We start from the raw sequence: 23225 nt of genomic DNA, 5'->3' as shown, positions 1-23225 counted from the left end.
AAGAATTCTCACTCCGTCATAAAGTTTTGGCAGGAAATACTTCAGAACTCTTGCAGTATGAGAAAATATCAAAGCCACGTTCAAGAACGGTGTCACGACTCAGCGAATCGTCAAAGGCGAAGAACAAAAATTCTCATCCGCTCGAAAGTTTGGCAGGAAACGTTCCGCAAGGGGGCGTGGGAAATATCATACTGCTGTTGGGCGGGTTAATTCCTGTGAGGGTGGGGGGTGTGGGAAGGGACTGAGAGCGTGAGGAGATCAATAGGGCAGTGGTCACGCGGGATGGAGAAAGGTGAAAAAGACCGCACCTACTCCAAGGGGTTTTGAAAAGCGTTCTTTTGGAAAGCCAGCTGACCGGTATGGGCTCCCTTGATCGAAAGCGGGAAACAAGGAGACGTGAGGAGTCAGCTCAACGATTTCCGAATGGAAGAAGGGACGTAAGAGATCCGGACCGAACAAGGAATGGGGCTCGCATTACACCCGAAGTGAGAGAAATTGAGCCAGGCATCACCCTTGATACTCTAGACGCCGACTCATTTTTACGTATACTTACCCGGAGATGCACAGGGTGATTCAAAAATGAGTTAGGGACGCAAGAAAAACGCCCAATTTTAACGTCTCGCCTCAAGAGTTCTCAAATATCCCTATTCACAACTGGATTTCTTTCCAATGATAACATTCCCCTTGGTCCGGTTAAAAATATTACTATGAAAAAGAGACCCGGGTGGAATTGCGCGAATTAAAAAAAATGTGTTTGCGACGTCAATGGTAATTTTCCGCGGTCTGTTTATTCCCGCGAACAGCCCAGAGAGGTGGTATTCCATGAGTCTGTCTCAGAACAATCGGAAAAGAGTCATCGGTATTCTCTCGTTTTTCGGAGATTTTAACCGAAGGCGGATACCCAAATGAGAGAGAGCTGACCCGATACAAAAGCCCCGCAGCGTGCGGAATTCCCACGTTCACGGAAAAGGGACCAGGACCATCATTTCCTATGCCGCCTATGGCTTTCCAGGATTATCTGAGCCTCTTTCCTTAAAGTTACACTTTTATTTAACTAAATACGTTCGCAAATATATCGTAAAGCCTTTTTGAACTACATAATGTTAAACTGAGACATTGCAAGTATGGAGCTAATTGGGTTACATAAGTACCACCTGTACGCGTAAACTAAAAGGCCTTTTAGTTACACGTCAACGGCCTTTTAGATTTGAGAAACGGCTTTCCAGTATAGAAAAATAACCCCGTCACATAAAAATCGCGATTGATCAAAAGATTAGTCTGCGAGCATGTTTGCATCCAAATATTTTAGCATATGGTACTGTGTGTTGACTAATGGTCATTTTTGATAGTCGACACCGCGGAGTTCCAACTGAGATATCTTTAAAGCGTACGGTTTTTTCGTCAGAGTAAGTTGCCAACCATAGGCCCTTTATTTTCCTTCTCTCTGGGTACAGTCTCATGTAATATCATTAAATGTTAATATATTTTTCCTCTCCTAAAGAGGAAAACTATTGCTATTACTTTCCCTGTTTTTTCCCAGTAAAATTGTAATTTTATCATCACTAACAGTACTTAAATGTCACTATAATATTTACGGATCACCATTTATGTATTCCGCTGAACTAAAGTTTGTCAAGTTTCCCATTAGATTTGTCAGAATGGGAAATACATATGGTCCGAATGTGTCGAACCAAGGACTTGTCGTCACTCGTGTCTCAGATTCCTATTACCCTTCCAATAAACTACCTCGCAAATGCGTGTAACTCAAAGGGATCCTTTTAAACGATAAATTCTCATCCGAGTTCCAAAGAAAATTCCTAATTTTCATTTGAAATCGACTTAAAAAAATAATTCATGCTTTGACTCGAAGTTTACAAACATCTGTGACGTGTTTTCATCACTTCTCCGTGCAGGAAAATATCTCAATCTTACAATATTTACCTTCAGATAACTTCACTTTAACGTCACACATTCGCAGGGAGAAATATCGCATATTTTTTTAAGAAGACACCCTATTTAGGAAAAGTTCGAGGATCGTTCACTAAATCCATCTTCTTAATTGTACTCAATGAAGTGCCGCCGATGAAGTGATCCGAAAGCCATGATAATCGCCAAGAATGGAGTAGATGCGGAGGATAAGGGGAATATTCCGCCACTTACATCAACCCAACCAGCCGATGGCTCAATGCTCGAGATTGCTTGCTAAAGCGGTGATGGTGAACCAAAACAAGTACTTTTATGTCGGGAGGATAGAGGCGGAATTGCGGCAAGGGATCGGTTGAGTTGGATTCACATGTATCAACAGGCGACCAGGACGATTTCCGCTTGCAATAATATCTAGCGGCTCTCCTTTTTCTCCCTTTTTCGCTGCCAGGAGTGCGAACGAATGATTCACGCGGATTCGCGTGCTCACATGTACCTGAGTCGCAAGACAGTGAATAAAAGGGACCCAGCGAACGTTTGTCTATCGGAGAGTGAGCGATAAGGAAACAAGGAAAAGACAAGGAATTTATTCAAAGAGAATGGTCAATAAGGCATGCGGAAGGTTCACGGCACAAGGAACACTTTGGGCTGTGGTTCAAGACTATTAGATGCTGCAACGGTATTGCGTCCTAATTCCAGAGCTTCGATTCTCCGATTTCTGTACTGGTTCTAATTTCAGTGGTATCTGACGATAAAGTTGATAAAATTCACAGAAATACAGATTATCTGCAGATAATGAGCAATCTGCGAATTCCAGACAATGAAAAATCTTTGCTTCACAGCGTTTTGTCGTCCCATGTATCTGTTCCTAAGCAAAATACAATAAAGAAAAGTCGCTAGCGTGCCACTAAATTAAATTAACTGTATCTTTTTGTATGCAATAATAACTGTTTAGTAAAGTGGTTTATGGTTTCTCAATCTTCACTTGGGGCTGAGTTTAACACAAATTATACAATGGCAAATATCTTTCCAGATATTTTTTATAGCTTGCAAGGGTTTATAGAACGTTCTAATAGAAGCAAGGGAATTAGTACAGAGTTATGAAGTAAAGTTAACAGCCAAAATATAAGAATCGTGAATGAATGAATCATCAATGATTTGAAAAAGGAAATACGATAATTGATGAAAAGATAAATTATTTATGTGACCGATCCCGCAGCATAAATAATGAACGGCTGATGCATAAGAATCGTGATTCGAAAAGGGATTTATAATTTTTTTATATTTAGACAATTTCACCAGGAATTAGTCATAAGGGAGTATCAAAAACGAATGCGCACACATTGAATGGCTAGAGCGTCCCTATTGATTTTCGGTGAAGAAATTTCCTCTTATCCCGCACCAGGCATTTCATAGGCCTTCATTTTAACTAAAGAACTTAAGGGATTCTTCTTTCCAGAACAATTCATATCGTCAGATATTATCCCACCGATAGAAAGAAGTTTTCAGATATACAAATAGATATGAAAGACAGGCGTGAAATTCATGCACGAAAGGAATGAATTAGCAAACTGACAACTTTTATGGGCACCATAAACAGTGTGTAGAGCAAACCGTAACCGCCGGAGACTTCGACGAGCGGAAGCTACGTTTTGACCGCGTTTATGCTGGGCGGAGAGTGGGATCGGAAGCATTAGACACAGATTGCTGGATGTCAGTCAAGGATGTTTTCTGGGAACTCGGCCCGGGGAAACTACATTAGTCGTTTCATCGGAGGAAACGGGGAAATTGGATCTTATACGAGGAATTGCTGCTGAAAAAACCCGTGAGGTTGTGTATTCGCGCGAATCATTTCCGTCATCATATATTGAGGGGTGCATTGTGTTTGTCCTCGGGTTTTTTTAATGTGAGAAAACCGTCGAGCTGTTCTCGGCGTAATCCAGGATAATATTCACTCAACTGATACAAATAAATAGCGGTCAACTGTAATGTGAAGATGTTTTTATTCGGAAAACTCACAGCCATCGGAAAGTAGCTCATGAAATTGTCCACAATGATCGAGAATAAATTTTAAATTAGTTATCAATTATGTTCATTGTTTATAATTGATTTTTTACCTATAATGCAACAGTAAAACGAATGTTGACTTAAAATGCTACTTTACTGCAACGTATTTTCGGCATTTTCTTCCCGTTTTGTAGGGATAATATAAAAAAAAAACTAAAATTCATTTTAGTTTAAGCATCAACTGCCCAAATATTCGTTTTAAGTTTACAACTTGTTGATGGTAAAATAATTTACCCATAGCGCGACGTTTAAAATTCTTTCCTTCAAAATCCCGCCCGGACCCGTTACTCTCGCCTAGCAATTATGGAAGTTCATCGTGGCATCAACATTTTCAGCCTTCTCGAACTATCTTTTCACATAAGGCTACCTTGGTATTGGAAACCCCGGAGGAAATCCGTAATTCTTTTAATCTACCCGAAACTGGGACAAATATTTAGCGAGAAGGACCTACTCGAATTAGTTATTTTTTTAGCTGTTACGGCCGGTCGGATGTGTAGCAACCTAAGAGCAACGCGAGAAACTTGTAAGGAGCACTAATGATTTAGAGCCACTCCTGTGAGTTTGAAAAAAAGCATAGCCTCGGGAGGGATCCCTATGGTTTGTGGCAACCAGCCTGGCAAAAGGTTAACGACCGGTAATGTGGTCGCCGGGGCCGACCGGCGGCCACGGGGCGAACTGGGCGGCCGTCCTGAGAGGTTCCCAGAGACCCACACTTGGTCGACTGACGACTCTTTGACGACGAGAATGAAAATGAGGCGCGGGGGACAGCGACTGCGTAAAATCTAGAGTGTGGGAGAGGTTGACGTTGAAAGGGAAGGAGATCGGTGCATTCTTCTTAGGCCTACGATGGGTCATGGAGATCGAAGAGGACGAGATTGGACGAAGCGTAGTCAGTGCAAATAGATAGGAAATCGCTACGGGAAAGGAGAAAGGTGAGACCAAGGGGAGGCTATAATTTTCCAATCTCTGGACGCGGGAAGTACACGTTTGCAGTTGCCTCGACCCGTCGGAGACGGGATTTTATTTTGAGCTCACTCAGTCTTCGAGGGAATGCCTAATGAGACATAGGCGTCACCTCATGTTGATTCGTCGACGATTAAAAATGACTTCAGAATCAATCAACTGGTGAGTGGCAAAGCACAGCTCCGATGGGCCAATTCATGCAAGTTTCCTTGTTCATTTATCATTCGCTCACGGCGAACAAATATTCAAAAAGAGTTCTCAGCCCAATCGAACGTTTCATGCTTTAGCATATGAAGTAGTCGAATGTTCGAACTGTCACATAGTCACTATAAACAGATTCAAGATCTATATTATTTCAGTTTCGCTGCGTCTTTTTTCCCTTTTATAAAATTACCAATTCAGCTGATCGGTATTATCATGCCTAAACCCAATTGAAAATTTACATGAGATAGATTTGCTGGCAATCACTGGCAATAGTATGATCGACATTATCCAGACATCAATCTTCAACAAAATTTTCTGTCCTATTTCAATACATTTATTTTTACTTCAATGCTAAATGCACACGTATTAAAATTGTCGCTGGAAGTCATACCAAAATACCTCAATGTACAGTGCTAACTGTTGCACCGTCCAGAAATTATATCAGAACCAGTTAAAAATTGAAAATTATTTGTTCAAATGGGCGATAATTAGAGCAATCGTTGTGTTAAATAAACCGTTACTCTCTAAAAAAAGGGTATGCTATCCGTGCTGATTTTACTTGATTATAGGGCCGTTTAATATTCGCCAAAGACACACCAATACAGTCCCGTATATCATTCTGCGACCGAAGAAGCAAATCAACAAAAAAACACAGTGCTATTGAAACACTTGGAGTCCACGGCCATAGAGGTCATTATTGGTGAATAAAGATATTTAAGATCCCTCGCAGATATATCACGATTCCCACGAAACCCATCTCACGACTGTACCGAGGGAGTTTTTGGCTCGAGGGTGCTTGGGATCGAATGAAAATAAGTCCACTTTAACGATGACCAATCCTTGGGTTGATTTCTCTTGGAATCCTAACCAACCCTAAGGTTGCTATTTTGACAGTTGAGGATAAGAACTCACCTCGAACTAATTGTAAGTGTTGCAACCCATTCTGGTGAGGCCATTGCTCTTTCCCTGAGCAACCATTCGGTTTCCCACGAATTTACTCAGGCCAGAAGTTTGAAACGCTTAGATTTTAGCCGGAGATGGACCCTCCGACCAGTAACTCAGCCCTCCAGCACAATGACGCGTTTGATAACCGCAGTGGTCAACTCGACGGATTGGTTTGATAGGTGAAAGTAAAGGTCATATCGTACTAAGGCCTATACGGTGTGTGAAATCTACACATTATCAAGGGTAGGGCCAGGGGTCAGTTCTTTTCCTGTTTCCCTTTCGGTTTCCCATGGAAGATGGTACCTGAAAAATCATACAGCTTATGTGAAGCTGAGGGTGCTCTGAGGTGTCACCATGAAAGGAATAGCCCGAACCCGATCAGTGCTCCAATTCTCCACCCACTGGAACACCACGCTTCTTGTTGATAGTATAAGATACATGTGAAGAAATTACTCCTTTTGTATGACGGAGCAAAATAAACTTAGTCAACTAATGTTCTCGGGTTTTAACTATCGTAGATATTTGTTATTTACGTAGTCACATTTAAAGATATCGCTGATTTTTTATCACAGATTAAAAGAAATGTTGCCTAATATTTTTTTGGGGTATTATCTATGTTAAAATTTTAAAAACTCATATTGTTACCAATGACAAGGGTCTCAGGCGGTAGAGTATCATTCAATTCCCAAATCAACCTAGGGAGGTAATCAGAAATGAAATCCGGGGTCTTTGGCCATTGTCCATGGGCCAGAAAAAAGTTAAAAAGACAAAATAAGACGAGATAAAAAGACAAAGACGAGAAGTGAGTTTGGCTTCGAGAAGAGTGCTCGGGAGGGATGCATGAGGAGACACGAGGAACCTCCGTCTCCTCCGTCGAACGTCCAGGACACGGCGCGCACCGCACCCATCCCCATCGCCTTTGCTTGCGTATTATAAGTGCGTGCGTGCGTCGTGTGCGTAAACAAGGTTCGTGGGAAAAGGGGGAAAAGTGTATTACAAGCATAGGGGGAATTGGCATGGGGAGAGGGTGGTAGGATAGGAGAGAGAGGGAGAGAGGGCGGGGGTGGCTGGGGGAGGGGTAGGTTCGTAGGCGGGGGAGGACTAGTGTGTGGCCTAAATGACGCAACTTTGAGGTGGAGGAGGTGTGTTGGCGAAAGGAGGGTCTGAAGGAGGGAGAGGGAGGAGGAGACTAGTGTGAGAACGCTGACGAGTGAAGGAGAAGGCACCCGGAGGAGGGGACCCGGAGGGGTTTCCTCCGCAGGGATGAGCTAAGTGTATCGATGTGCTGGAACACTTATTGTTGCACCACGCGATTAGATATTCTAGTCCCCCATCTGATATCGAGTGTCAGATCTTACTAGAAGACGGCAGGCTGTAAGGGAACTGTTTCCCCCCATTATCCTGAGTGTGTGCTTTTACGCATCGGAGGTATTGCTGCGAGGTGGACTTCGTGGTTTTGCTTAAAAAAACTGACCTTCGGGTTGATGACTATGGTTTGGGAGAGATATCTGTACATATTACATCGTACATCGATTATTATATTATTTTGGAAAATGAGAAAACCAAAAAAGCCCCTTATTTATCGAAAATTAAATATTAAGAGCTCACCACGGTTACGATTTTAGTTCCGTTTTCGACTGTCCAACAGGCAAAATATACAATATGGCAAACGAATCGATTTCCCGCAAGATTTTTACCTTAGTTCGATAAAAAATTCGAGTCCTACATTGCGGCAAACATTTTGCTCTCGAAAGTGTGTCTGAATGATAATATGTAATGAGCTCATTTGACAAAGCAATAATTTCTTAGTACTAGTCTATGGTCTATTTTTGCATCCTAAATGTCTTGTCATCCTCCATCCACCTTTGATTCAACCTAATTCTGAACTCTACTATTACACACCCACCTTCTACTCTCCTCATCCACCAAAGCCCTTGGGAAAAAGCCCAATATAGGTATAATCCATGGTAAATTCGTCGCCAGCTAGGGTGCGAACGGAGAATGGACATCAAAATACTCGCTCTGTTAATTTCCTACCTTTCACTGGATGAAAATGAGGTTCTTGAGGAAGAATGAGGCGTATTTAGGTTGACAATTTGTTCCTTCCAATGTTTCAACTGACGCATGAGTCGTAAATGTAGGTGAGGCTGCATTCGCCAATCGATCTGTGTCACTATTAACCTGGAGGTTCATAAAACTGGGAGCGTAAAAATCTCCAGTAGAGTGCTATCGATAATGGCGTCCTTCGAATCCCACTCGCTAAGTACGCATAATTCATGAAAAAAAAAGATTTAATAACCCTCGGGGAAACTGCTTCAAACCGTCAATGATGAACAATAATATGTTGAAAACTCAAGATATAACTATTTCCCCCACATATCGATAGTATTGATGAAATAGATAGTTTTCTAATGGGCATGTTATTTCTTTGTAGGAGTCGAATATAGTCTGCACAGGACTATGGCCACAATGCGGTACAGTAACGTCTTACACAAAAATTAAGCTTGATATCACTTGTACTATATTAATGTGGAGCAGACCGTCGATATTTTCATCGGCAGCTAAAATTGTAGTAATTCTACCTTTTTCTCACATTTCTGGAGAATTTCGGCCTTTTCCAACCCTCTGAATAAAGAACGGTACGTAATTAATGACTTTCACGAAAGGCTACTATGATAAGCCTGTGCCAAACCAACTTATTGATGTCCGACACACTTTAGTGCGCGGTACGACTGAAATTCAATCTGACGAAAGCCAAAACGGTAATGGGCAACCCGCAGTCTCCCCTTTCCCTCGATGAGAAATGGAAGAAATTTTCGGGATGATAGTCGGTAGGGTAGATATTAAGGCAAGAATATTATCTTTCGGCATTATCTGAGGCACCGAAAGCTAAAGAATACATAAGAATTTAATACTGGCGCTTGCGAAACAAAAGAGACCTTTCACTTCGAAGAAGCATGACTCACTTGACAAAATTCTGAATCCCGTAGTTAAGTGCTAGACATGAAACAGGCCTTTCGCTATTCACAGACGACTAATTTGCCAAATTTTCTCTCTGACGTTAGAAAAAATATAGGCGATATGCAAAAAAAACTGGAGGTAGATCGAAAGTTGATTCCCACCTTAGCAAACTCCTTACGAGCCGATTGGAAGGGGCTGTAAAGGGCAAGAGTGAAGGTAAAAAGAGGAAAAATGTGTTGTGTACACAATATGAGATCTGAAAATTATCCACAGAATTCCACATTCTTTCTTTGATATACCATTGCATATAATTTTCGTTTAAATCAGGCCGTTGTAGAATATCTGAGGTCCCGCCTCCCATAGACTCGAGACACTCTTTTGAGATACTAAGATTTCGCAGCGCCCAGCCGCGGCGTTTCACAAATAAACGCGGAAAATGCGTTGAACAAATATTTAGAGCCAAGTAACCGTTTCCCCATCGCACCTATCGAGCCTTATTTCGTCTTACGAGTGAATGTTTTATTAAAAGAGCAATGTAGCGGTGCGAAGAGAAAAAGAACAATGGAATAGCGGAGAGCGTGCACATTCCGCTGATGAGAGGCGAAGCTTCTCCGACGACACGGTGAAGGGTGAGCGCTAAAAGTTAACTGTTTGTTACTCACACCTTCTACAGAGAGTGACAGGCAGAATCCTGGAAGACCCGCTAACTTGGATATTTGATATTTTATGTTTGGATCTTTTCTCGCATATTAACTGCTATAAGGATCCAAATTGAAGATGCAATGAGTCAATTGAGAGCTGATAATAACTTAGTTATTAGAAGCACTCAGACAAGAACTCACTTATAAATTAAACTAAAATATTAAAAGAAATAAAAAGATTCATAATGTTAGCAATAAGAAAGCTTAAATAGGATATAAATCAATTAGCTCTGTTATTAGTAACAAGTAGTCAAATGTTTATTGTTTTATTTAGATGGTTAATTTCATATACTATAGTATTTTATATAGTATTTTATATAGTATTTTATATTTTCCATGAACGAGAAAAGTCTCGTTTGGAAATTTATATCTTCCGCAAAAAGTCTAATATCGTTCATCCCACATTTGTCTCAATAATAGTGAATTAACACAAGTGCAATTAAAGTGGGTAGATAATAATTATTAACAACTATTTTTACTGCTAGTAAATGATAGCTTATATTTGTGGTACCCAAATCAAGAGAGGCATTGAATTCCTAAGATTATAATCTTCGGCTTAACAAAACACGAGATTGGGCGTGCCCTCTTGAGAGTGCTTGTCGGTAAGAAAGAAGAAACTAATAATTGCATGAAGGATGAACACAAGATTGCTTGGTAAGGTAATGGAAGGACGAATTTGAACGAACAAAAAATTTCCTGAACCTGGAATCAGACATGGACCTTCTTCTTCTTCCTCGAGAGACGTCCAGACAATTTGATGACTAGTTGTGGCATGTCTACAACATTTTCTTGAGTGTTGTGACATGCCCGTAACCTGACGCTGTGGCATGTCAATAATTATATACAAGTTGGTTTATAGCCACTCTTAAAATCTGTACATAATGATCAAATGTTGGAAACCTGTTAGCCAATAAATACACTACGTGTAGAATCATTTTTTCCGATGCTTTCGAAAAGAAAGCCTTAATCTTAAAACAGTTTAACATTTAATTTAGATTTAGTCATCAAAGAGTTTTGTCATTGGAATAATGCTACTGAATGAACTCATTTTTATTTCTCTTGTAATTGGTGCAGGCTTTTGTTGTGGAGAAAGAAATTTCACGAAAGAATTAAATTCTCTTAAAGTATAAGGTTATGCTCCTGATTTCAGTAATTTATGTTAAGTTACGTCGCACGTTTCTAGATATTCACAAAAAATTGTACTGTCTTTCTATAAGACACATTATTCTATGCACTTTGAGCCATTATTTATCCGTTTACTTTTTTAATGCCAACAGACTTTTAAACAAACTAGTTCAAATTAATAATTTTGAGGTTAAGGCGATATCATGTTTTATGTGTCAGCATATGTCAAACGCCACTGATCTTAGTGCCGCGAAGGAATTATTGCCTCTCTGGGAATGACTGCACTTGAAATCGAATGCTCAGCCTTGAGTGCATCGACATCACCGTGGGTAGGACTCTGTGGGCGGAAAATGACACCGATTCACGCACTTGAATTCGGGAGGTTGGGGATCTCTCGGGTCATCCCCATCATGGTGCTGTCATTTGCTTCTCTGGAGGTTCGTGCGAATGACGAATTGGAATGTTCACGAGCACTTCGGCAAACACAATGCCCATCAAATATAGCAATCTATGCGCTTCGAGCGAGAAGTAGGTTTTGTTGTCAAACTCGCGGACTTTATTTCTAGAAAAAAATATTTGATTACTTAAATAATGCAACGACAATGGACACCATTTTAATGCATATGACATCGCAGTGATCAACCCAAAGCAGAGGGTGGTGACCTGAGGCGTCGACCGAAATTGAATTGGATCAGCCAGTCAGTAGCCCAGCCCAGTCAGTAAACCCACTGGGTGCATCTTGATTGATTTATCCGATGAACATCGATGGAAAAGATATGTATTGGATGACCTACTTACTTAAAAAATTCTTGTGTTAAAAGAAGGAAATGTATTATGACTTGAAATCATTAAATCATAACCAGTGCGAATATAACAGTTACTTCGAACACAAAGTGATGCATGAACGAGCAAAACCGACGTGTGAAAGAGAGTTTCTAAGGAAATGAATGCACACCACAGCCAACAACCCCTCCCACATTTTAAAACCCTGCAAATGTTCACGAGGCAAGCATTCGCCGCCATGATGTGAGACATTGCATAAAGATAAAGCATAAGGCGGGAAAGGAAGGAGGAGGAGGCGGCGGCGGCCTGAGGGTTAAAAGAGGGAGTTAGGAGGTCCCATCAACAGAGCAGGCAGGCAGGTGCAATCGAAATGGGGCACGGGGGCGCGTAATCAGGGAGCCGCCACACTTTTAGACGGGGACAACACGCGGCCGCACTCAAAACGCGCACTTCCCAAGTCCCCTCCGCGCCATTTATCGCTTTGTTTGTTTATTTGCTTGTTTGCTCACTTTCGGAGCTTTGGAAAGGGGAAAAAGAGTGGGGGAAGATCCCACCGGACGACGGAAGACTTCTAGTACTCAAGGAGAAAAAGGGAAACGAGAAACCGCCATCGCGAGTACATAAAAGCCCTAAAATGCCACTCCAAGAGTATTCGAGAGTTTTCCTTCAGAGTGAGGACGTGAAGGTGGAGGTAGGTGCATCGTGGTGGTTGCATCAACGTCGGGCCGCACCCGTCTCTCGTGTCGGCGGTGTCGATGGCCTATGACGTTCAACTAGAATATATGATGTATAACCATAAACACAGTAATCAACCCGAAGGTCGGCTTGGTAGTTGATGGTAGAGTTCACCCAGTACTAAGCCCGACGGTGTGTGAAATTCACACATCAGGGTGGGGGGACCAGTTCCTTTCCCTGTGCCGGTTATGGTTTCCCAGGAAGATTTGGTACCCGAAAAATCACATACCTTGTGTGGAGCCCAGGCAGGCTTGCCCGGGAATCGAACCCGGGTTCTCCGGTCAGTAGTCCAACGCTCTACCCCTGGACTACCGCAACCCACACACAAATATTTAATATATACATTTATATACTATATATATGTATCCATATACAGATACATATATTTATTTATGTATTTATTCATTCACTGCAAAACAAAATGAAAACTTAAATGTGTAACAGTTCAACAATAGAAACTTTAGGTAGCCCATAAGGTTAGGAGGCTCGTATTTCTTGGTGAAGGCTGCCTTCAAATTACGCATACATGTATGACCAGCAGAAATACTTTGAAATTTTTCTGCAGCAGAAAAGCTGATAGTTTGACTACACGTTTTTCGTGTGAGTTAATTTTAAAAAATTACGGGACAAGAGTTGGGATGGCGAGGATAAGGACGGTCGATTCGGTCATTTCGCTGTATTGAGTTCAAGCGAGATAGTCCGTCGGAAACATTTGCTGTCACGATGCGATGCCTTCCGATTTCATTCCAGTCAATGCCACGAATGAAAATATATTAGTCAGTATCATAATTTTAGTTATATTTTGATAAATGGAAGGACGTTCATAGTGCAATTAATAATGGTTTATTTTTTAGTGCCACTAATGGCATCCATGGGGGCCTGTTGTCGTTTTGAATAGCGCGAAAAATAAGGGTAATTATTTCAAAAATACTGTCGAATTAGGCATAAAACAGTTTGCTTACTAGGCATAAAACTGAGTTTGCTTACTAGGCATAAAACTGAGTTTGCTTACTAGGTAAGCAAACTCAGGTTTAATCCACATATTAGATTTTTGTTGTTTTATTTACACTTTAATCTGAGAAACTAATGGCAGAATTCTATAGTAAAGAGCGCATTATTTATCAATTATACCTGAATCACGCTACACGGAGATTGTTTTCAGAAAGAAGCACTCTTGTGCCCCAGCCAGCGATATTCATCCCTAAAATTCTCTAATGCTAAGGCTAACTATGAGCGTTGACTAAATACGTTGTTTGAGCAATTTGCAGAGGATAAAGATTCAATAATGTATATTTTTTAAATTTCCTTACATAACATTAGCTGAATCTTCTTGCCGTTTTTCTCAAAATCATAATTAGATGAGGCTGCTGACATATCAAGTTCAATTATTCTTGCGATAGCGTAAATTAGCGTGTCTAGAAAGTGAGTGTACATTTAGGGCAGTGGAAAGGATATGGATCGCGCATGCAGCCCTAAAGTTATCCCGTTCTTATTTTGAAAAAGCACAGCTCCCGAATGAGCACTATCCCGTCTGATAGTATTGTCTGTGGTTAGATACAGTGGTTAAAACGAGAAGGGGGAGTAATTCACTGTTAACACGAAAATATTAAAGCTCCAGTACAAATTCATGATTGAGGCAAAAGTCTAGGGGTGTTGTGTCAAATGGTTCATAAATCGGCATTGCATCTTGACCCTGAGATTTCGTAATTGACGGAAATTGAGAGCATATAATTATAGCCAACACACGCGCCAAATTTCCTAACCATAATGAGTGGCAGAATATCTTTGACAGCGACTAGAAACGGAATATTGGAAAATTGAAACACAAACCCCATTGATTCACTTTTGAGAAAGAGTCCCTGAAAATGTGTCTAGTGCAAATGTTCATTGAAAATTTACTCATTTTGAATGATAATGAACGACAGCCATAGCCACCGACGATTCCAGTATCTCTCTCGGACATGAATTATGGTGAAAAAACCTTGAAACCACCGAGGCATAACAGAAGATTTCAACGCTTCGACGCTTTCGACTTTCAATGCCTCGCGGGAGATCGGAAGCTTCCGAAGTAGGTGTAACGATATTTGAAATCCGTCGCAGAAGTCCAAATATACAGTTTTTTGCAGCATTTTCTTGCTGTTTCCTTCTTGTGAACTCTGAAGAGTTTGTCGCCATTAGTCTCGCTTCATGGCTTTATGCCGTCATTTCACAAAAACAAGTGTGGAGACTTGTACTTCAAGAACTGCGTCGGACTTTCGTCAAACTTGTTTTCTCTTACTTGCTGACATGACGAGGCTTGCATCCAAATATCACTGAAACTCACCTCTCCGGAAGATTTTGGTAAATTTAGCTTTGTTAACCAATCGAAATATGATTGGGAGGGAGGAGTGCAACTGATAGATGGACCAGGGTTGACGGAAGTAGCAGGAAAAGGGACAACTTAAGTCGAGATACAACAAAGTACGTACGTAAATCTTAGGTGGCTGATTCGACATCTTTTCATTTTTTCCTCTCACGGAAGATTTAAAAACTCAGGAAAGATTGTGAATATGAAAATTCATGACTGGATAAGAGCTCTCATGAGTTAGTTCACAAAAATGAGCTAGCTCATGAGAACCTGGAGAGTCAACCCGAGTATTAATTCTTGCAGTGCCAACGCTGAATAAATCTTTTTCGTGGGTCTAATCACGAGGGAAAAAATTCCCTTGGACAGAAATACACGACCTGTCGCTTTCACCTGAATTCCCCGCTTCCAACGAGTAGAATATTAAAGTGAGTAACAATAATTAAACCCATGTCTCTTGAGAGACATTCATTAAAGTGGAATTCCCCGCTGCTAGCAATCTAACTCGACTTGCGACTTGTTTTTTTTATGTCGTCCAGTCTCCAGAACATTTAATCAATTCTAGGTATTATTTTATAAGCATATCTTCACGTCTCAAGAGAAACTATATCTGCGACAAAATCGTACTCCACTCTGCGGACGGCGTTCATTGATCCAACTCGTTCCTGAGGACCATAAGAGGCACGCGGAGGCGAACGCCACACCGCGCGCTCCATGCGTGGCTCCGTGGAGGAAATGGTCGAAAATACTTTCTTCGAAGTAATCGCTTTGAAAATTTGAGCCATGAGAGCACCGTTCACTTTATTTAGGGCAAAACTGGAAAATTTGAAAAATATTACTGCTTAATGAGTCGGTGATCTATAAGACATCGCGTTCTCCTTTTCCTTCTCGTCGAGCTTCGTCGCACAAGGAAAAATAAAGCCGCCTCCACCGGCCATTGAGTCGGACGGTCGTAAAAAGTGATAGTTCTAAACCGAGTCGAAAATAACCGGAAGGAAGGGTAAAAAATGTATTCCACATGTGCAAAACTGTAACCGATTTTTAAATGTTGGGGAAAGGCAATAATGGAAAAAACCATGAGGGAATAGGACAGAGAGAGAGAGAACATTTTAACTGGAATCCCATGTAGTTTCTTTTTCTAAGGAAAATAACTTCACGGAACTAGCCAATAAATTGTGTGGTACTGAAATCTATCTTCCTCTATATTTCAAACAAAACAGTGGAATTTCGCGATAGCTCGTCAAAATCAAGACATCAAGTTAAAAGTGCAATATAATGAATGACTCGTTATCCTGTAGAGGAGCGTTTCATGAAATGATCGTCATCGCAGAAAGAGGAACTTAGGCCGTAGCAATTTTTAACATACCTTACGTAAAAGCGGCAATGGAATATTATTACGCCATTATATTACTTCCCTTCGTCCTTTCCGTCGACTCTCTGTGATAATGATGGATAATTATGGCATCATTATACGAAACAATAAAACCTTTTACGAATTCTGACGAGGCCGCCTTTCTATATAGCTGTTCCTTTCATTAAACCTATATCTTCTTCCTCATGGTTTTCTCTTCCCGCCAAAATCCGGGGGTAATTTTCCGCGTTATTTTCCTTTCTTTTCGATTATTATTTCCAAGAGTTAAACGTAGATCATTTAATCATCATATTAAGATATTTCCCCTTTCTCCGTAACCTCTCGAGGAAAAAACGCATCATCACGCCCTTCTCCTTTTCGTGACTTATATTACAACGACGATATAGCCACTTAAAGAGTCAATAAAAATAATTCGGTGGAAACACTTTTTTTTGAATATTCAGCGAAAATAGTAATATGGAAGCACTTTTATTAAAATGTAATAAAATCATTGTATATTATTACTAAATTATTTTTAAGCGATTGGATTCTGCGGAGATTCCGCAGGATGTCCCTGATGCGCGTCTCCTAGAAAACATCCATTGCACAGCATTATTATTTATCAATTAAAAACAGAAATTGACCACTTGATCATTGGCACAGTCAAAAGAATCAATTAAGAAGACAAGTAAACGTGAAACCCCAGTTTATTTCCTCGTATGCTTTGCAGAACGTTCCTACATGGAGGGAAAGCCTCGGTGAAGCCTCTCCTCCAAGTACTCCGCGTGTACCCTTGGATGAAGAAACTTGAAAACACCAGCCGCGGCATCATTTGTCTCTCGCGATTGATTGGCGGCCGGGGAAAATTAGGCGAGAGAGAGAGAAAGAGGCCGGAGGGTATCGGATGCAGCCGGGATGTTACGCATCACCTCAGGTTCTTCGCGAAAGCAAGTGAATGACTCACACTCTCCCGCTCCCCTTCCCCCATCAATGAACGCCGCCTCCCGTTTTTCAACTGCTATTTACAAAAGGAAAACCTTGAATGCAAAAATATGCCAGGTGGATGAAAATGCCTCCTCTATTATGGAGGGAAAAAATAAAATAAAAAAGAAACACTGTGAGTCGTTAATACGAACTCGGCACGATTCCCCAGCACGTCCGCCATTCAATCTGATGGGATATTATTAGTTATTTTTTGTATAGGGCAAAGATTTGATAATTACGAGAACTCTAGAGGGACGGCCGGAAGAAGGGAGCGCAAAAGTTTTAGCTATCGTTAATATGAACCTGTGAAAATTTTCTAATTTCACTATGTAATACCATATAAATGATGTTGCCAATAAGGTAATGGCATAAGTTGGCATCAGGGAGAAAATTTGAAAAATTTGGTGCGGAAAAATTGATTGCCTCACTAATCTGTGAATTACGTATCTCCCAAATGGCTTTTACCTCATTTGCATCTCTGTGAAAATTTGTGGGTATGGGAACCTGATTTTACCGAGGTGGCCATTTAATACCCTTTCTAAATGATGTTCATTTTACAGAAGAGTATAAATCCCAATTAAATGAGCTCTACTCTTTATAATAATAAAATAATGGCGAAATCATTGTGCAATTGGTGACTCAAGCTATTGAAAAGGTTGAGCTCAAGTTATTGAAACTCTAAATATTGATGCATGAAAATGTCGGCTATTTACTACCATTGCTATCCAGGTACAAGGTTCATGTCATCGAGTGGGAATAGAGTATGTTTTGAGTCTACAATATCATCAGTTTTCCAAGGCGTTTCAACCCGGTAATATTTCGGAAAATGGTATAACTTTAAATATATTCACTTTTATTGGGTGTCGAATTTTCTTATAGGCAAATAAGCATCTGCTAAGTAGAATTTTTAATTGGGTCCGCACTGATGCCTTAATTTCTTTAAACCACAGCGTCACTTGGAGGTGGTAAACAAAAAACCAAAACAATAGCAGAATCAAAAAGTTCACGTGACTCAACTTTTTCCTTTCCAGGAAAAGAACGGCTAAGGTCTTTTGCTTCTGGCTGACATGGCAAGTATGTGGGCATTTCTGATCCGAGTTGAGCTCAATTTTCCTGTTTCCCATGGCCAGAGCGACACAAATAAACATCTACTACAGCCGAATACCTGAACACCAAATGGCTATTTCCATGCGAGAATTCCCTTCCGAGCGTGGCCTTATGGGCAAGAGAAGATTGGTTTAGGAAGGCATTTAACAGTCATCTAACTATTATACTATTCATACCCAACGTGTAGATCAACATTATTTCTAAATGTGCTGTTTATTTAGTACGGACATTAATACTTGTATTGGGCCTTGATTTTATCATTTTCATTATTTTAAGCTTCGAAGTTTTATTCATATCGCTATTGAAGCAGAAGGATTTCATTGGTGGAAATGAGTGCGATACCAAATTTCTTGGCACCGATATCTCTTCAGCCACGCCCACCATTTAAAAAACGCTTTGCATTAGTTGATTGAGGACTATGGATAAAAAAGTTATTTAGTATCATTCTTACAAAATAATATGCAATTTTCCATGAAATTGAAGTTAAAATATCACTTCTATCTAAGCAGATAAAGCATAGAACGATGGTGGAACTGCTATGCCTCTAATGGGAAAACCTTAGTCTCTTTTTCATAAATGTCCTTACACATATCGATGGTCTTCATTTTGCTTTTTTGAAAATAATTATGAATCCATGGTGATTCTTGCCCAGACATCCGCTTCGTAAAATAGGTTTGATCGATAACCGTTATGCATAATAAAAGGTTTGGACGGTGTGAAGAAAGAGTGAAAATCACTTCTTGGCGCCTAGACTCGGAGATTTCAACGCTCGCAAATATCAGTCTCTTTCGTTTGCTACCATTAATTGTTAAGAGCTTCATAAAAATCACGGCTATATCTCGAACGGGTAAAGCTAAAATTGACTAGTGAATATAAATGTATACACATAAATATATATATATATATATATATATATATATATATATATATATACATATACACACACACATATATATATATATATAAATATATAAAAATAGATATATATATAACCATAAACACAGTAATTAACCCGAAGGTCGGTTTGGTAGGTGATGTTAGAGTTCACCAAGTACTAAGCTCGACGGCGTGTGAAATCACACATCAGGGTAGGGGGCCAGTTCCTTTCCCTGTGCCAGTTATGGTTTCCCATGAAGATCTGGTACTCAAAATATCACATAGCTTGGGTGAGCTGCAGGTGCCCAGAGACTTGCCAAGGAATCGAACCCGGGACCCTCCGGTCTGTAGTCCAACGCTTTACCCCATGGACTACCGCAACCCTCACACACAGATAGATATATATATATATATATATATACACACACACACACACACGAGGGTCATCCGGAAAGTAGTACCCGTTCGTGCCGCATGAAGTGCTGACGACGCGAGTAGCCGCTGGACGAGGTCAGATAGCTTCAGTGGCTTGTCTGCCTTCTCTGAGCCAAGTTGCGTGACGCTAGCATTGCCTGTGTTGTTTCTGTGATTGTTTACAATGTTTAAAAAAATTGAGAACGCCGCCAGTTGTGAAGTGAGGGCAGTGATTAAATTCCTCAATGCAAGAAACGTTCGCCCATGTGATATTCATCGCCAATTAAAGGAGGTGTATGGAGACAATGTAATGGACGAGTCGTCTGTTCGGCGGTGGTGTCGCAACTTCAACATGGGGAGGGGGAACACACACGACGATGAGCGTTCGGGGAGACCGTCTGTCATTACAGACCAACTGGTGAGCTCAGTTGACGAATTCGTGAGGAACGATCGGCGCGTCACAATTGATGACATCTGTGAGCATTTTCCCAATGTTTCTCGAACAATTGTTCATGAAATTGTTAAACACCATCTGCATTATGCAAAAATTTGTGCAAGATGGGTCCCTCGCGTATCTCAATGAGCTGGCGGCGAAGGACTATGCAGCAGGAATACAGAAACTTGTCACACGTTATGACAAATGCCTTAATTTGCTTGGAGATTATGTTGAGAAGTAGTTTAAAGTATCCTCTTTCAAATAAAATTTTTTGTTTGTTAATATTTACTTTTGTGTCTTTATTTCACGAACGGGTACTACTTTCCGGATGACCCTCGTATGTATATATATATGTATATATATGTTACTCTAATTTGATCACACGAAGTCACCGAGCGTGCAAGTATATTCAAGTAAGGGATGCTCCAACAGAGTAGTAATTGAGTATCTTTACCCAAAATGCTGAGGAAAAAACTAGGCTTAAGAATGGCAATGCTCAAGTAATATTGGAACTATTCTTTCTATGATATTTCTATCCATAAATGGAACCTCAAAATATTGTGAAGCAAAGTCAATTAAAACTGTCGGCTTCCCTCGTATATCGATAAAATCTCTTTTAAATAAATGAAAATTAGCGCAGAAGTATGTAAGTATGCCTATTAATCAGCGTGCAATAATGAATGCGCGTACTCTGATGACTTTAATCAATTCTCCTTTTAAGGTGGTTCCCAAGCAAAATTATGCAGCATTCCGTTAGCTTCCTAGTGTACTACTCAAATACTGGAGGAATGTTACAATAGGATATTAATTTGTTAAAATCCCTTAAGTTAACTGGTGAAATATTACGCTCTACCCAAAACAAAATTTACGAACTCTTAACGCCTAAGATCGGGGCACACAATTGCAATAAGAGAAAGGAGTATGCCAACATACACTAAATCACATTATTATTACGAGATCACTAAGATAACTTTAAAATCTAACCTGTGCAGTATCCTGCAAAGTAAGGTCGTGCGGTTATGGTTTTTAAGCGAGTCAGGATGAGCGGACATGTTTGTTAAGACTAAACTGTGACAAAGGAGGGAATGGTCTATAAAGAGAAGGTATTTTTTCACATGGCACTGTTTTCCTCTCTTTGTTTTTTGATCGCGAATTGCGTGAGGAAAATACGGTTCCTTGAATCTATTTGTTTAGCCTTCTATCTCTTAATTTATCACAGTTGTGGTTCTTGCGCAGGATACCAATTATTTCCTCGGTGACGCAAAGAAGATCGTGAGATTGATTTCTTTGCAAAAAGATTAGTTTGGTATTGTCTTCGCGTCTCCAAAGGATCCTGCGAGATTTCACAGTAATTCTATGGCTCTCCGCTATCTCTCGAAGTCTTTTTTCCTCGGATTTCCTCCCTATTTGATTCAAGTTGTCGTATACAGAACCAGTAAAAGCCATATGTTTAACAAGTTATCCGCAGGGTTAGTCATTTGTGGTTTGAAAAAGTCAACTTTTTTTTGAAACCTTCAATTCTTTCCAAAAAATTTACGAGATGGAACGTGATGCGTGAAGGAAACGTTTCAAGTTCATGGTCGTGCGGTGGGTATATTCGTCGAGAAAGGACATTAAAGATTAGTGGCTCGATTTCATCAAATCTGTTATATCTAGCAAAAAGTTTACGCTAGATAATCTTAAATCATGGCATTACACTAAACTGTGCCAATTTTCTAGATCATTTGAGCATAATTAGATTGTAATCCTTCGTATTTTATATTGCTAACCACATCTGTTATAAGTCATAGTAGTGTTATCTTGAATCGATAATTAATTAATCCTCTCTCAGGGTAGATTTCTGACGGACCTGGGGACAAAGCACTGCTACGCCTGCCACTACACAAAATACCCTTAGTATGGACTTTTAGTAGCATTTCGGTTTTTTAAATTACTACTTAGCAGATTTGTATTCTTGTAAGTTATATAGTATCATGTAAAAGATATAACACATATTTTATAAGAATTACGCGATCGTTGAGAATACCCTGTGAGTATTCCGAACATGATTTCATAGGTACCTTATTGCGCTAAAATAAAGAGCCAAATTCGCGCGGTGTCATTAAAAATATGCATTCAAAAACTGTCATCGATATTATTACACTTTGCCGGTCGAAGCGTGCGTTTTGTTTTGCAACTTGAGATCAGTTCTCTATTATCACTTTCACCTAGGACCGGCAGGTAAGTGAAAAAGCACCGTGGGCCTTTCGCGAAGTAACTGAACCAGCGGGATGAGGCACACTCGGGAGGTCTTTTGGGTGAACACACCACCGGCATCCTTCGGATTTCTGTAAACACATTCGGCTCCGCAAAAACAACATGACGAAGACGAACTGGAAGACAAGCGCGAACCATTCCCGATCTGGCAAATTTCGGCAATTATTGCTTTATCGAAGGAAAAAATACTAGAGGAGCTTCTCCGATTAATATATATATATATTTTTTTTTTTGGCCAACCTATTAAAATTAACACCGAAAAATCTCCAGCTGGTGGTTGGTTATCCCAGTTTTAGATCCCTCGTTAAACCGAATCGCGAACGCGGGCACGGGCCTTTATACCTGCGACAATGGGAATAGCTCCCGAGTTCAAAGGCTTCCACATAAAAACATGGAACGTTTCACGTAGGAAAAACAGCACGGAAGACGGGATCTAGGGCAAAAGCATCCTTTAGGGCGACGGGGCTGGTTGTGTAGGATGACGGACGGGACCAACCTGCAAATCCAATCTGTCAAATGAGGGTGGGTGGATTCACTGCCTCTCTTCTGTAGCGATGATAACACGACAGCGCTGAGGGAACCGGTGTTGATCCGTGGAGAGCCGGGAAAGGAATGAGCGTAGTCGCCGCAGACACGTGGATGGTCCCGAGTACTTACGCCAGGCTGGTTGTGTGTGGTTTGGAGTCGACGAACGAGAGAGGCGTAACCTATATGGGGAGGGAGGGGAATGAGGCGAGGTGAGGAGGGCTTTGGAGGTGAAAAAGAGGGGAGGGGGACGCAGAGATAGAGAGAGAGAAAGATAAGAGGGAAAGAGGAGGAGCTAAAGGTTCGAGGGAGGACAAAGAAGGAGGGCACATGGGAGGGAGGAAGGATACGAAGAAAGGAGGATGGAATGGCGGCGAAGGGGAAAAGGGAAGGGGTTGGAGTGGGTGGAAGGCGAGGGAAAGAGGGAACTGGGAGGATAGCATGAGTGGAGGAAGTTGGTAGGTAGAGGAGCAGCGGAAGAGAGGGTTTTGAGGGGAGAAGAATAGATTATAGAAGAATTTTATC

At 40.7% G+C, this 23225-nt stretch overlaps 1 protein-coding gene across 1 annotated transcript in view; it reads right to left on the bottom strand.

The window, feature by feature from the left end:
• The window catches only part of LOC139689813 (aquaporin AQPAn.G-like), a 77614-nt gene extending 54725 nt beyond the window's left edge, over window positions 1-22889 (bottom strand). Inside the window, exon 1 of the mRNA XM_071586920.1 lies at window positions 22672-22889. The gene's annotated coding sequence lies outside the window, so the exon portion shown is untranslated. The remainder of the gene's footprint in view (window positions 1-22671) is intronic.
• Window positions 22890-23225: the final 336 nt, after the last annotated feature.

Source organism: Hetaerina americana, unplaced genomic scaffold (assembly GCF_022747635.1).
Source record: "Hetaerina americana unplaced genomic scaffold, ioHetAmer1.1.p SCAF_1, whole genome shotgun sequence".
NCBI lineage: Eukaryota > Metazoa > Arthropoda > Insecta > Odonata > Calopterygidae > Hetaerina > Hetaerina americana.
Note: the sequence above shows the minus strand (reverse complement) of the source record. Positions and strands in the feature narration are given on the sequence as shown.